Below are 12,168 nucleotides of genomic sequence, written 5' to 3'. Positions count from 1 at the left end.
GCGGGCGCTTCTGTGTCCCGGAATCCCGCGAAACCGATCCCGATCCCGCCCGCCTTCCGGTTCTCTCCCTCCAGGGGGTTTAGAAATACCCGGGGGCCAGGTCCCCGGCCTCCCTCGGGGCACTGCTCGCCGCCGGGTCCTCCCCGAGCCGCAGAGGCCGCGACCGGCGAGGATGGCGGACCGGGGTATGGGCTCCTGAGCTCCAGCTCCGGCTGCACGGCCTCTTGCGTTTGTTTGTTTCTTCTTTCTTTCTTCTTTCTTTCTTCTTTTTTTAATATTTTATTTATTTATTTGACAGGCAGAGATCACAAGTAGGCAGAGAGAGAGAGGGAGAGGAGGAAGCAGGCTCCCCGCTGAGCAGAGAGCCCGATGCAGGGACTCGATCCCAGGACCCTGAGATCATGACCTGAGCCGAAGGCAGCGGCTTAACCCACTGAGCCATCCAGGTGCCCCACCTCTTGAATTTCTAGTAACAAAACCGCTGCCTTACTCACCACCGCGCCAAGTACTGCCGAGTAGACCCTGACTGCGTTCATGAACCTATTTTAAATTTTAAATTATTTCGTTATGGTAAAATAATACTGAATAAAAATGGACACAATCACAGAAATGCTAAAGCTGACCGTATCATTTAAATAATATATATGGGGTGCGGGACTACTAAAAACTGGGGGCTTATCTATGAGATAGGCATTTTATATACATTATTACATTTAATATTACCTCAAGAAACCCCTGTAAGCTAAAAAATCAGAATTCCTGTTTGACTAGTGAACTCTCAGACTTCGAGGACGAGAAGTCCGAAGCGTGCCACGGTTCAAGCCCTGGTCGACCTGACTCAAAAATCATTTTACCTCAACATTGCTCAGGCAAAGTGCTTACTCTACATATGCAGAGCTTAATTATTCTTTCATCCTATGGGAAAAAAAGGGTAAACTGAATCAGCTAAAATAGATGGTCATCTCCCTAAGGCGAAGGCTGATTGCTTATCTTTTCGTGGGTGGAGAACAGGACCTCACTGTGTTAGATGCATACTTCCAAATCGGTGCAAGCGAGTATAAAAACTCTTATGGTACAACTGACCCTAAACATGAAATCACTTAAAGAACATAGGAATACAAGCTGTTCTCCTTATATAACCCGGAACCTCAAGGAGCAGACTGAAATCCAACTGTTGATAGAATTTTACTCTGATGAACAGTCCTTTATACCAAAGAATCCAAAAACTGACCGAACACTTTTTCTTTACTGGGCTTTTCTTCTTCCTTTCCATTTAGTTTCTCTACGTGGAAGAAAAGCCCAGAACAATACTTTAAATTCTTAATTCCTATTTTTTTTTTCTGAAATTAGCTTATTTACCTTTAAATTAAGCCAAAATTTGTTTCTGAAAGAACTCGCCTTATCTTTAGTTGCTGCATTGTTAATGATTCTTTGCAGTTAAAGACATGCAGAAATCCAAGGTTGGGTGCTTTGTTATTTACTTTTTACTAATAACTCAGTTGGCCAGGTGTGGAGTACGTCAGAATTTAAAGAGTTTTTTTTTTTTTCCCCCATAGAATAAGAGGACTTCTTTCAATAATGAAGTTCCATTTGGCTCCCAGGTAGAATTATTCAGGTTTACAGGTTTATGATTGCTGTTACTTCTGCTTCAGAATTATCTAGGATGAGTTTTCTTGGGAGCCTAGCCACACCCTGAACTCTCAGCCTGTCTGGTTGGGTCCATTTCTGAGATTATAAGAAAAAAACACAAGTTATTTCTTTCTTTCCAGATCGGTCTCCCTTCTTTTGTTCATGCTACTTATTACAGTAAACAGACATTCCTGAAATTTTAATAATGCATACCTATGCATTGTAAATGTTTTCTTCATTATCCAAAATGTTTACTGTTTACTTTTTGGATCTGCACGTCTTTTTGAGTAGACATTACCTACAAAAGAAATGTCTACACTGGAAAAAAAAAAAAAGAAGAAAGAAAGAAATGTCTACACTGGCTCATTTTTTTTAAGCCAAACACCTCGTTTCCATCATTTGGGGTTATTTTTGAGAACAATCTCCAACTCATTCCTGCATAAAATCCCTTGTCCTCATTATGGTCCTTAAGGTAATGTCTTTGCAAATAAATCTGCCTATATCGGCTTCTCCGCTTTTAATACTTTCCATAATCTCAACATTCTTTTGACTTTAATTCACACTTTTTTATTCCTTTGTATGAACTTACATACTTCTTCCTTTTGATTAGTATCTACTTTGCTCCATTTCAAAGTCTTCAGTTTTTACTTCTGGTCCCCATGAAGTTCCCTGGTGATGCCAACTCATGAATACACTGAAGGGTTGTTGTAGGGCTCCCACCCTGAATGGGAGACATCCTGGGGTGTTGGGGGGAGGGGAGCACAGCCTTCACTCATAGTGTTAATGAGCCCTGTATTCCTGAAGGCACTGTTACCCAAAAATGAAATCTTAAATAAATGTCCAGCTGTTTAGCCAAGAGCATGTACTTTGCTAAGTAACTATATCATTTTGAAGAAATGGTAAATTAGTGAAACTTACCCTTTCAAGAAGATTTCAACAGATGACTTGGGATCTGTCCTTTATCTCAGCTTAATCCAGTTCAGGGAAGTTCCAGAAGCCTGTCAGGTCCGTCCTGAGGCTGTGGAGAACACAAATGCAAGGATAAAAGAAGTCCCTCCTCCTAAATTTACATTCATTTAGATCGGTTGGGACTGCTAAGGTTTTCAAACTCCACGCTTTATATAAGGTGTTTCCTGATGCGCCTTATATAAGGTGTTTGCTGATGCGTGAGAAGGAACTGTTTTCCCCAGCCAGTGAGGACCGTGGGTTTCCACCTTTTGAAGCTTCCGGTGTTTCTTCAACTCTTCTTTGTACGTTGCATAACCCACATGGCTTTATATCCGACTTCCATATTTAATGTATTTTAATTCAGCCTTGTGATGATCTATATACCCTTTCATGAGCTCATCTTTCCCTTAGGACTTAGACAAGTAGCAGAGATTAAACCGGCATTCTTGACTACTTCCTGGCAATCGCAAGTCTGACTTCATGAATACCTTTATTTTCGCTCCTGCCATCCAAAAGTGTCAGAGTGTGATCACTTGATTAAATAAATAAAACAAGGTCTTTTGGACCGACCCTTTCCCAACGCCATACACCCTGGCAACAGACACTATCTTCATAGGCAACCCCTCTGGTGTTTTCATTCCAGTGAGTTATCCCTTTAAAATCTGGAAAGTTCTGTATCACTTTCTCACAGTGTGCATAATGCCCTAACCTCTGACTCGATTCCTCCACCATATCTACCCCAGACAAAACAATACAGTTTGCCTTTGAAGGGAAAGAAAACAAAATTGTTTTCCTTCCAATTCTTTCTTCTTTGAGCAAGGAAAGGATAGAAGAGAAAGGTGAGTGACCAAAACAGAAACCACTGACGCTTGACCCCACTGCATGAGTCACTTTGAAGGAGGTAATGGTCTAGAGCAATTCTTAGTTGAAATGGTATCACATACCACCTCCTGTCACCAACTTCTCAAAGAGTTCCCACTACTCCTCCCCTAGCTGCAAATCTCCTCATTTAAGAATTGCCCCACTCTCAGGCACCTGGGGGGCTCAGTGGGTTAAAGCCTCTGCCTTTGGCTTGGGTCGTGATCTCAGGGTCCTGGGATGGAGCCCCGCATCGGGCTCTCTGCTCAGCAGGAAGCCTGTCTCCCCCCGCCCCCGCTGGCTCCCCTCTGCCTGCTTCTCTGCCTACTTGTGATCTCTGTCTGTCAAATAAATAAATCTTTAAAATAAATAAATAAATAAATGCCCTACTCTATAATATTGCTATTTCTGTGCTGTCTCATCTCTGCTTTCGGATTCTGCTACTTTTTTTGAACTCTCTGCCTATAGCACCTAGCATCATCTTGGGCTTTTGATAAATGTTTTCTGGATTTAGTGGCTTGGCCTTGCTCAGACTCCCTATTTCTAGCCTGTAGAGGAACCTTGTTTCAATGGACACCTTCATCTTTACTGCCCACTATTAAAATATAGTGACCAGGGACGCCTGGGTGGCTTGGTTGGTTAAGCGACTGCATTCAGCTCAGGTCATGATCCTGGAGTCCCAGGATCGAGTCCCGCGTGGGGCTCCCTGCTCAGTGGGGAGTCTGTTTCTCCCTCTGACCTCCCTCCTCTCATGCTCTCTCTCATTCTCTCTCTAAATACAGTCCTTAAAAACAAAACAAAACAAAAGATAGAGCAACCAGAAACAACATAAAGAAAAGTAACATGGTGGACTTTCAAATTGCAGCATAAATTTTTTTTTTTTATTTTTAGCATAAAACATTTTAATACTTTTTTTTTTTCCTGAAAGACCTCATGATGAACCATTCTTAATGTTCAGGGGTATAAGCCTTAAGATGCAGGCAGAAATGTTATGATTTTATCTTATTTTTAAAAATTTATTTATTTATTTGACAAAGAGAGAGAGGGGTCGCAAGTAGGCAGAGAGGCAGGCAGAGAGGTGGGGGCGGGGAGGAGGCTCCCCGCGGAGCAGAGAGCCAGATGTGGGACTTGATCCCAGGACCCTGAGATCATGCCGAGTTGATGGCAGAGGTTTAACCCACTGAGCCCCCCAGGCACCAATGTTTTTGTGATTTTAAATCCTTTTCACCTAGCATAGGTAATAATCAAGGATACTTAAAATACATTAATGTATTTTGTGCAACTTTCCCAAGTTCACAAAATAAAATGCAGCTTGAACTTGAGGTTGCCCTCAGCCACATCTCCACAGTGTACAGGAACACAAACTGTCTGGACAATCACTGGATGGTAGGTCTCTTGTGTTCCCCCCATATTCAGATCTGAAAAAGCCACAGATTAACTTGCCTCAATTTTTTTTTTCATCCGCAAAATTGAGCTGGGTCAGGGGAGGCAGAGACAGGAGGAGAACTAATGACCGAGCCCTGTTTCTCCGTATCCTGCTCTGGTCTCGCATATGCAAAGGTGTGAGCTACAGGGGAAGGAGAGCACACGTCTTGTTGGTAGGTAGGAGCTTGCCGCGTTAGACTGATTTTGGAAGGCACAGTAGGATTTATGAAGCAGACCAGGATATCCCACTGTCTCTGTGTCTTGCTCTAAATGATTATAATTAGAATGTTAACCTCTTGGAGTAAGTTTCTGTATCTCTGTTTCTTCCCTTTCACCTAGGCTTTGAACACGTATGTTTAAATGAAGAATTTAAAGTTGTACTGCTTGTATTGAAATACCACATATATCTTAAATAATTACTATAATATCCTACCCAGCAAATAAATCTGTAGCATAGATATTATAAAACTGGTTACGAAAAACTTTTTGATCATCTGGGGTGAGAAAATATAATAAACTTTTTAAAAAACATTTCTGATGTTCGGTTCAAGGAGCAGTTGCCTATGCTTTTCTCTTGGAGCGGCTGATCCTCGCAAGCTGCCAGGGAGGGTTCTGGGCAGCAGTGACAACAGTCTCAAAACTGAAGAAGGAGGGGCGCCTGGGGGGCTCAGCAGGGCAATTACCTGTCTTCTGCTCAGGTCATGATCTCAGGGTCCTGGGATCGCTCGAACCCTGTGTCAGGCTCCCTGCTCAGGTGGGAAGTCGGCTTCTCCCTCTCCCTCTGCACCCGCCCGGCTTGTGCTGTCGCTCTCAAATAAATAAATAAATAAATTCTTAAAACAAACAAACAAACTGAAAAGAAGGCTCAGAAAGTTGTCATTTTAAGGCATCATGGAAACTTTGGGGGGGGGGGAAACTTTGGGGAATAAAAGAAGATTTAGCGTTCTTGCTGTTGAGCTAAATAGCCAGCCCCCTCCTGAGGGTGAGAAACAGCTTCTCTCTGGCCAGGGGTGTGGAAACCAATGTGGTGGATAGCTGTCTGCCCGCAGTGTGGACCGCGAGCCCCAAGGAAACAAAATGAGATCATGGAATATGGAGAGTGTGATTTACTAGATCAGGGCGCAGGCAGAACTGGAAATCCTCCACTGCCTGGAAAGACCAAATGAAGATTGGGGTCATGAGACCAAGGCTAGGGGAGTTTGTAAGAGGCGCTCGCGCTGGGCACCTCTTTCCACCTCACTGTGCTCAAGATCAAGGCACGTTTAAGAATGCTTAAGAATGGGGGAGATAAGGCTTAAGGGCTGGATAGCCGGGGTCAAACAGATCTGACTTGTGACCTGGTCACTGATTGTGTTATGTAACTAATACCATCAGCCCCATATTAATCTCAGCTTTCTGATTTGTGAAACGGAATAATTATTACACCGACTTCATAAGGTACTTGTTGTACGGGTTGGGTAACATAATGTGTGTAAACGAAACACTTAGCATGGTGCCTGGCATTCTCGGTGAATGTAGCTAAAAGCAAACAATGAAACATCAGAAACATCAATTGTCTGACCTCTCTTATCTGTAAAAAGGTGAGAGTGAAGGAAAGCCCCTGCGGGATGGAGAATCCAACCGACTGTCCCTCTGACCAAGGACTGCCGACCGCCCTGTCCTCTTCGCTATTCTGCATGGCCTTCGGTACCTCTCATCCCTGCCCGTCAGAGGCGGCTGAAGACATGCCTTCCCTCAAATGTTTATGAAGTGCCAACTCTGTGTCAAGTAGTAGCTATGTGATGCGGGTGTACTGGTGAACACCTCACCAAGATAGTTGAAGAAAAGACGGATAACAAAATAAACACACAAATACAATTCTTGTCACGTCTAAGAAGAAAAAATGGGACTCGACTCTCAATGGGTCGACAAAGGAAGCCCTCTTTGAGGAAAGTTAATTTAAGCTTAGAGACCAAAGAAACAGCAGACATGGCTTCTGTCCATAGCTTATGGCCTTTCCCTATAGCCCTGGCAACAACTGCCAGCCTTACATGTCTTGTAACTCCCCAGTAGTTCCAGCTGTCACAATCCAGAAGTGATCTCAAGAGATACGCGGGACAGACTTTCCTGCCAAGAGTGATCCTAGGGGCCTTGGCTGTGGATGGAGCAGCTGGGTAACTTCATAGGGACTTGTGTGGGCTGTGACGACATGGACACGGGGCCAGCAGAGGGTCCTGGTGCAGGGCTGCATTCCCCTCCTCAAGGAAGGGGTGCCTTTTCTACTCTACAAAACCAGCTAATGGCCCTATGCAACCCCAAAATAAAAACACACTTATAAGTCAGTGAAAGGTTCTTCTAAAAGCAGGCCGGCACCAGGGACTCAAGATGTCACCTAGGAACAGCCCAACTAATCCCGAATTATAGGTGACATAGGGGACTCATCACAATAGACCTGCACCATGATTTATAACCACTTTTCAGGGGTAGTGTGCATTTCCTCCTCATGGCATCAGAAGGATCATGGTTTGGGGCACCTGGGTGGCTCAGTTAATTAAGTGTCCGAAACTTGATTTTGGCTCAGGTCATGATCTCAGGGTAGTGAAATCGAGCCCTGCATCAGGCTCTGCACTCAGTGGGGAGTCTATTGGAGATTCTCTCTCTCCCTCTCCGTCTGCCCCTTCCCCTGCACACCAGGGGAACAGTAGCCCAGCCCCCGCACCCCCTGCCTGAAGGGTCACACAAGCCACTTCGTCCAGTAACTGCTCCCATAGGGCAGTGCTGGTCCCCAAAGCTACGATAATGGCCTCCTTCTCAGGCTCTCAAATCTAAACAGTTCTTATTGGATTCAGAATGATTCTCTTTCATACCAGAGCGGAATCATTCTTCCTGATTATCTAAAAATAAGCCACAAAGAATCCCTTTGTGGGAGTAATATGAGAAAAAAATAGTCAAAGGGAAAATGTAGGAGACCATGAGCTAAAAACAAGAATATGTCAAGCTAATGTCTGCATACTCAGAGCAGTATCTAATTAAAATATTTCAGAGGGTAGAGGGAAGTTTTATAGCAAATTGCATTAAATTGATTTCAATAGGTTTAACCCCCCAAAATCCACATATAATATTCTTTTGGCTAGCTTTCTGACATATTAAAACTTAAAATTATGCAGAGAAATTCTCAGGCTAAGACATGTTTTGGCCTAATTAGCGCACTTCAGACCAGCAAGCAGAATTTTGATTTTAAAGATAGTACTTATACTTGAGGCAAGAACCAACAAAACTGGCCGGACTTGATTTCCATCAAGGTTTCCTTGGAGGGAGTTAAAGAAAAAGAAGAAAAAGGACTGAATTGACAGGAAGCGGAGCTGGACATTAATAGTGCACGAATTTCATGCGGACTTAGATGCATTAATTTAGGAAAATGTAATGCTCTCATCACTTTTGGAGATGAGACAAATCGTAACTCTAGTTAATAGGTTTCACAGTTACAAAACAGTTACGAAGCCAATCCAGAAACCCTGGTTTTCTGGCATGCGGTGTATCCGCGGTAATCAAGGGGTGTTGTAAAAGTCTCAAAATAAAATTCATGTTTATTTGCCTGAATCTTGAAAAGAAATAAACATGACATATAACTCTTGGTGAGGGGAACTGTGGGGCTATTCTAAAAAGACTGATAATCTTGACTGCAAACTGCCGTTTTTATTCCTGGGCCACAAACATGACTGACATGACTTTTTAAAAGATTTGTGCAAAGAAGCAACTCTTTGTAAAGAGAAAGTACATTAAAAAACTGTCATCACTGGGCGCCTGGGAGACGCTCTGGGCTAGGGGCATGATCCCAGGATGCAGGATGGAGTTGGGCATCTGGCTCCCTGCTCGGTGGAGAGCCGGCTGCCCCCTCTGCCTCTCCCCCACACCACACCCCCGCCATAGGTGTCTGTTGTGAACTTTAAAAAAACTGTAATCACTAAAGAATGTACTTATGTTGTAAAAAGTTCAGTGCCGTGATCGCCTTTCCCTCTGACCCTCCCTCACCCATCCCCAGGGGTCCTGCCTCAAAACCACATTTGTGCTGACTCTCCTCACGTATACGGGACTTCTTTTCCCCTGGATGTCTTCTTTCAGAACATTACTGAGAGGCAGTTTACATGTACAAAGACATGGCCAGTGACCTCTTGAGTGTAGGGAACCAGAAGACTGCGCACAGCGAGCCTTGCAGGGAACCCACGCAAGGGGAGCCGGGCAGTCGGAATGGCCTTCAGCATGGGGCTCTGAACGGGCCTGTCCGCGGGCTGGGGAGATGGACGCACGGAGTAGCTTTGAGATCCTCCTCCCGCCAGGCCATCGTGTCAAGTCCTGAGCGGGGGGGGGGGGGGGGGGGGGATAAAAACAACCATCACAGTCAGAATACAGATCGGGTGTTCTCTCATTCATGCAGCAAATATTCTGCTGGAACTGATAGCGCCAGGCACTTGGGACACAGCAGCAAACAGAGTGTCCGCTCCATCGGCCAGCTTGACCTCATGAACACACGCAGAGCGCCCTGTCCAGACACAGCAGAATTCCCGTTTTTGTCACTGTACATGAACATTCCCAGATACATCAGGTTTTAGGTTTAAAATAAGTCTCAAGGGGCAGCTGGGTGGCTCAGTGGGTTAAGCCTCTGCTTCCGGCTCAGGTCATGATCTCAGGGTCCTGGGATCGAGTCCCGCATCGGGCTCTCTGCTCAGCGGGGAGACTGCTTCCCTTCCTCTCTCTCTCTCTCTCTCTCTCTCCGCCTGCCTCTCTGCCTACCTGTGATCTCTCTCTCTGTCAAATAAATAAATAGAATCTTTTAAAAATAAATAAATAAATAAAATAAGTCTCAATACATTTAATAGGGTTGAAAATTAAAAAACAAAACAAAACAAAACTGTCTCTGACCAAAAGGGGAGGATACAAGATAGCAGTAGCTTTCTAGAGACACAGAAAATTCTCAGATGGTTGGATTAAGCAACATCCTTCCCAATAACTGAGGGTAAAAGGAAAATATTTTGAAATCAAGAAAAATAAAGACCCAATGTAGCAAGATTTATGTAATGCAGCTAAAGTAGAGTTTGATGAGAAATTTATAGTACTAAATGCTTGTATTAGAAGAGAAGAAAAACCTAAAATAAAGGAGGACTTGCTCAGTTTTTAGAGCATATGACCTTTGATATCTGGGTTTGAGTTCAAGCCCCATATTGAGCATAGAGATTACTTTAAGAAAATATATAAATAAAATGAATGCCCTAAGAGCTTTCACATTAAGCAACTAAATTAAGAATTAAGGATTGATGCCTACATTATCCATAACAAATTAAAGAAAACAAAACAGAATTAAGAATGAGATCAAAGTAAACCAAAGTAGAACAGAAGAAAGGTAAGAGTAGGAATCAGTGAACCAGAAAATGGACAACAGAAAAGAAAAATAAATGAAACCAGCAGTCTTTTTAGATAAATATCATTACTCATTAGTTCAATACAAATTAAAGTCACATAAATCACCACTACAAGAACTAAAATTTAAAATACTGGTAATACAGTATCAAGGTTCGACTACTATGTAAAACAACTGAAACCCGTACACAGCTAGTGGGAATGCAGAGTGGTCGAGTCTGAAAAACTGTTTGCAGTTCCTTAAAAAAAATTGAACATATGTAAGGGCTCCTGGGTGGTTCAGTTGGTTAACCACCTGTCTTTTAAAAGGTCATGATCCTAGGGTCCTGGGATGGAGCCCCCCATCGGGCTCTCTGCTTAGAGGGCAGCCTGCTTCTCCCTTTTCCTCTGCCTGCTACTCCCCCTCCTTGTGCTTGTCAAATAGGTAAATAAAATATTTATTTAAAAAAATTACACATACATTTACCATATGATCCAGCAATCCCTTTCCTTGTTATCTACCCAAGGAAAGCAAAAGTTTATATTCACACAAAGACTTGTATGAGATGTTCAGAGAAGCTTGCGTGTAATAGCCAACAACTGAAAACACGCCATATGGCCATCAGCTAGTAAACTGATAAACAACTTGTGGTGGATTGACACAACGGAAAACTGTTGCACTATAAGGGAATAAACTATGGATACACGTGACAATGGAAAGAAACAAGCCACGGGCCTTGGACAAATCTCAAAAAAGAATTTCACTGAGTGAAAGAAGCTGATGACAAAAGAATGCATACAACATGATTCCATTTATACAAAATTCTAAAAAGGCAGCCGGTAGCGACAGAAAGATGAGTGGGCCTTTCAGGGGCTGAGGGGGCGGGGGAAGGAGAAGATTAACAGCGGAGGGGCAGGAAGGAAGTGCGGGTGATGGAAGTGTTCTCTGTGTTGATTCTGGTAGCCCTTAGAGAGCATTACACATTTGTCAAAACTCTTCCAAACGTCCACATAAAATTAAGTTTTATTGTATGTAGATTATGCTTCAATAAAGCTGAAAAAAATAGAAGCTACAGGAATGACATGAAAAAACTCAGAGTAATCAAAGGAAGGTTTAAAAAAACAACAAACATGTTGCTAAGTCAGTTTCTGACACGCTAAGGAAATCCATCAGATCCTATCACTGCTTTTGAAAAAGCATGTTTGAAAACAAAAGCATATTCACATTTAAAACTGAAGCTATACAATTACTCAAGAAAATAAAAAGGGAAAAGCAAACAAAAAATTTAACTGTGAAAAAATGAAGAAAAAAAAAAGCCAACTTTGGTGTAAAACCTTTAAGACAGTAAGAAAAAATATAGCCAAAAAAAAAAAAAAAAAGACAGAATGTTGTTCAAAAGTGATGATGCTGGGGGGGTGGGGAGCTGGGTGGCCCAGTGGGTTGAGGCCCCCCCCCCTTGGTGATCTCGAGGTCCTGCTGATCAACCCCAGCCCCACCCCACACAGCTCCGCGGGGAGTCTGCTTCTCTCCCCTCTGCTCCTCCCCAGGCTTGTGCTCCCTCTCCCACTCCGCTCTCAAATAAAGAAGTAAATAAATAAATATATTTTTAAAAAGCCATGATGGCAGAACTATTTATAGCAAGAAAGCAGCAGCTTGATCTCTTGGTCAAGAAACGGAACAGGGAGAAAAGTCCCCCCAAAACGGACAGGGCTCTGGACAGGTCAGGTCAGGTTTGCAGCTGCCAAGTAGCATAGGCCACTTCCGGAAAGTAAGTTCTATATGATACGAGATGTATTATCTAGAGGTGGTTGATATTACTTAAGTTTCAGCTTTTGCAAGAAGCCTTGAATTCAGAGCAGACTTCTTGCTTACGCAGAACCGCAGCAAGCCATCAAATTCATATTCTAGGGAAGTTGTTCTTCTCCTTCAGGACT

General features: G+C 43.2%; 1 protein-coding gene across 1 annotated transcript in view; it reads right to left on the bottom strand.

Annotated features, from left to right (window-relative positions):
* SLC39A10 (solute carrier family 39 member 10) overlaps positions 1–12,168 on the bottom strand; it is a 136,217-nt gene that overhangs the window by 106,995 nt on the left and 17,054 nt on the right. The window contains exon 2 of the mRNA XM_004772149.3: positions 2,548–2,647. The gene's annotated coding sequence lies outside the window, so the exon portion shown is untranslated. The remainder of the gene's footprint in view (positions 1–2,547; positions 2,648–12,168) is intronic.

Source organism: Mustela putorius, unplaced genomic scaffold, assembly GCF_011764305.1.
Source record: "Mustela putorius furo isolate JIRA1106 unplaced genomic scaffold, ASM1176430v1.1 tig00000275_pilon_pilon_pilon, whole genome shotgun sequence".
Taxonomy (NCBI): Eukaryota; Metazoa; Chordata; class Mammalia; order Carnivora; family Mustelidae; genus Mustela; species Mustela putorius.
The sequence above is the reverse complement of the archived record's forward strand: the minus strand, read 5'-3'. Positions and strand labels throughout refer to the sequence as shown.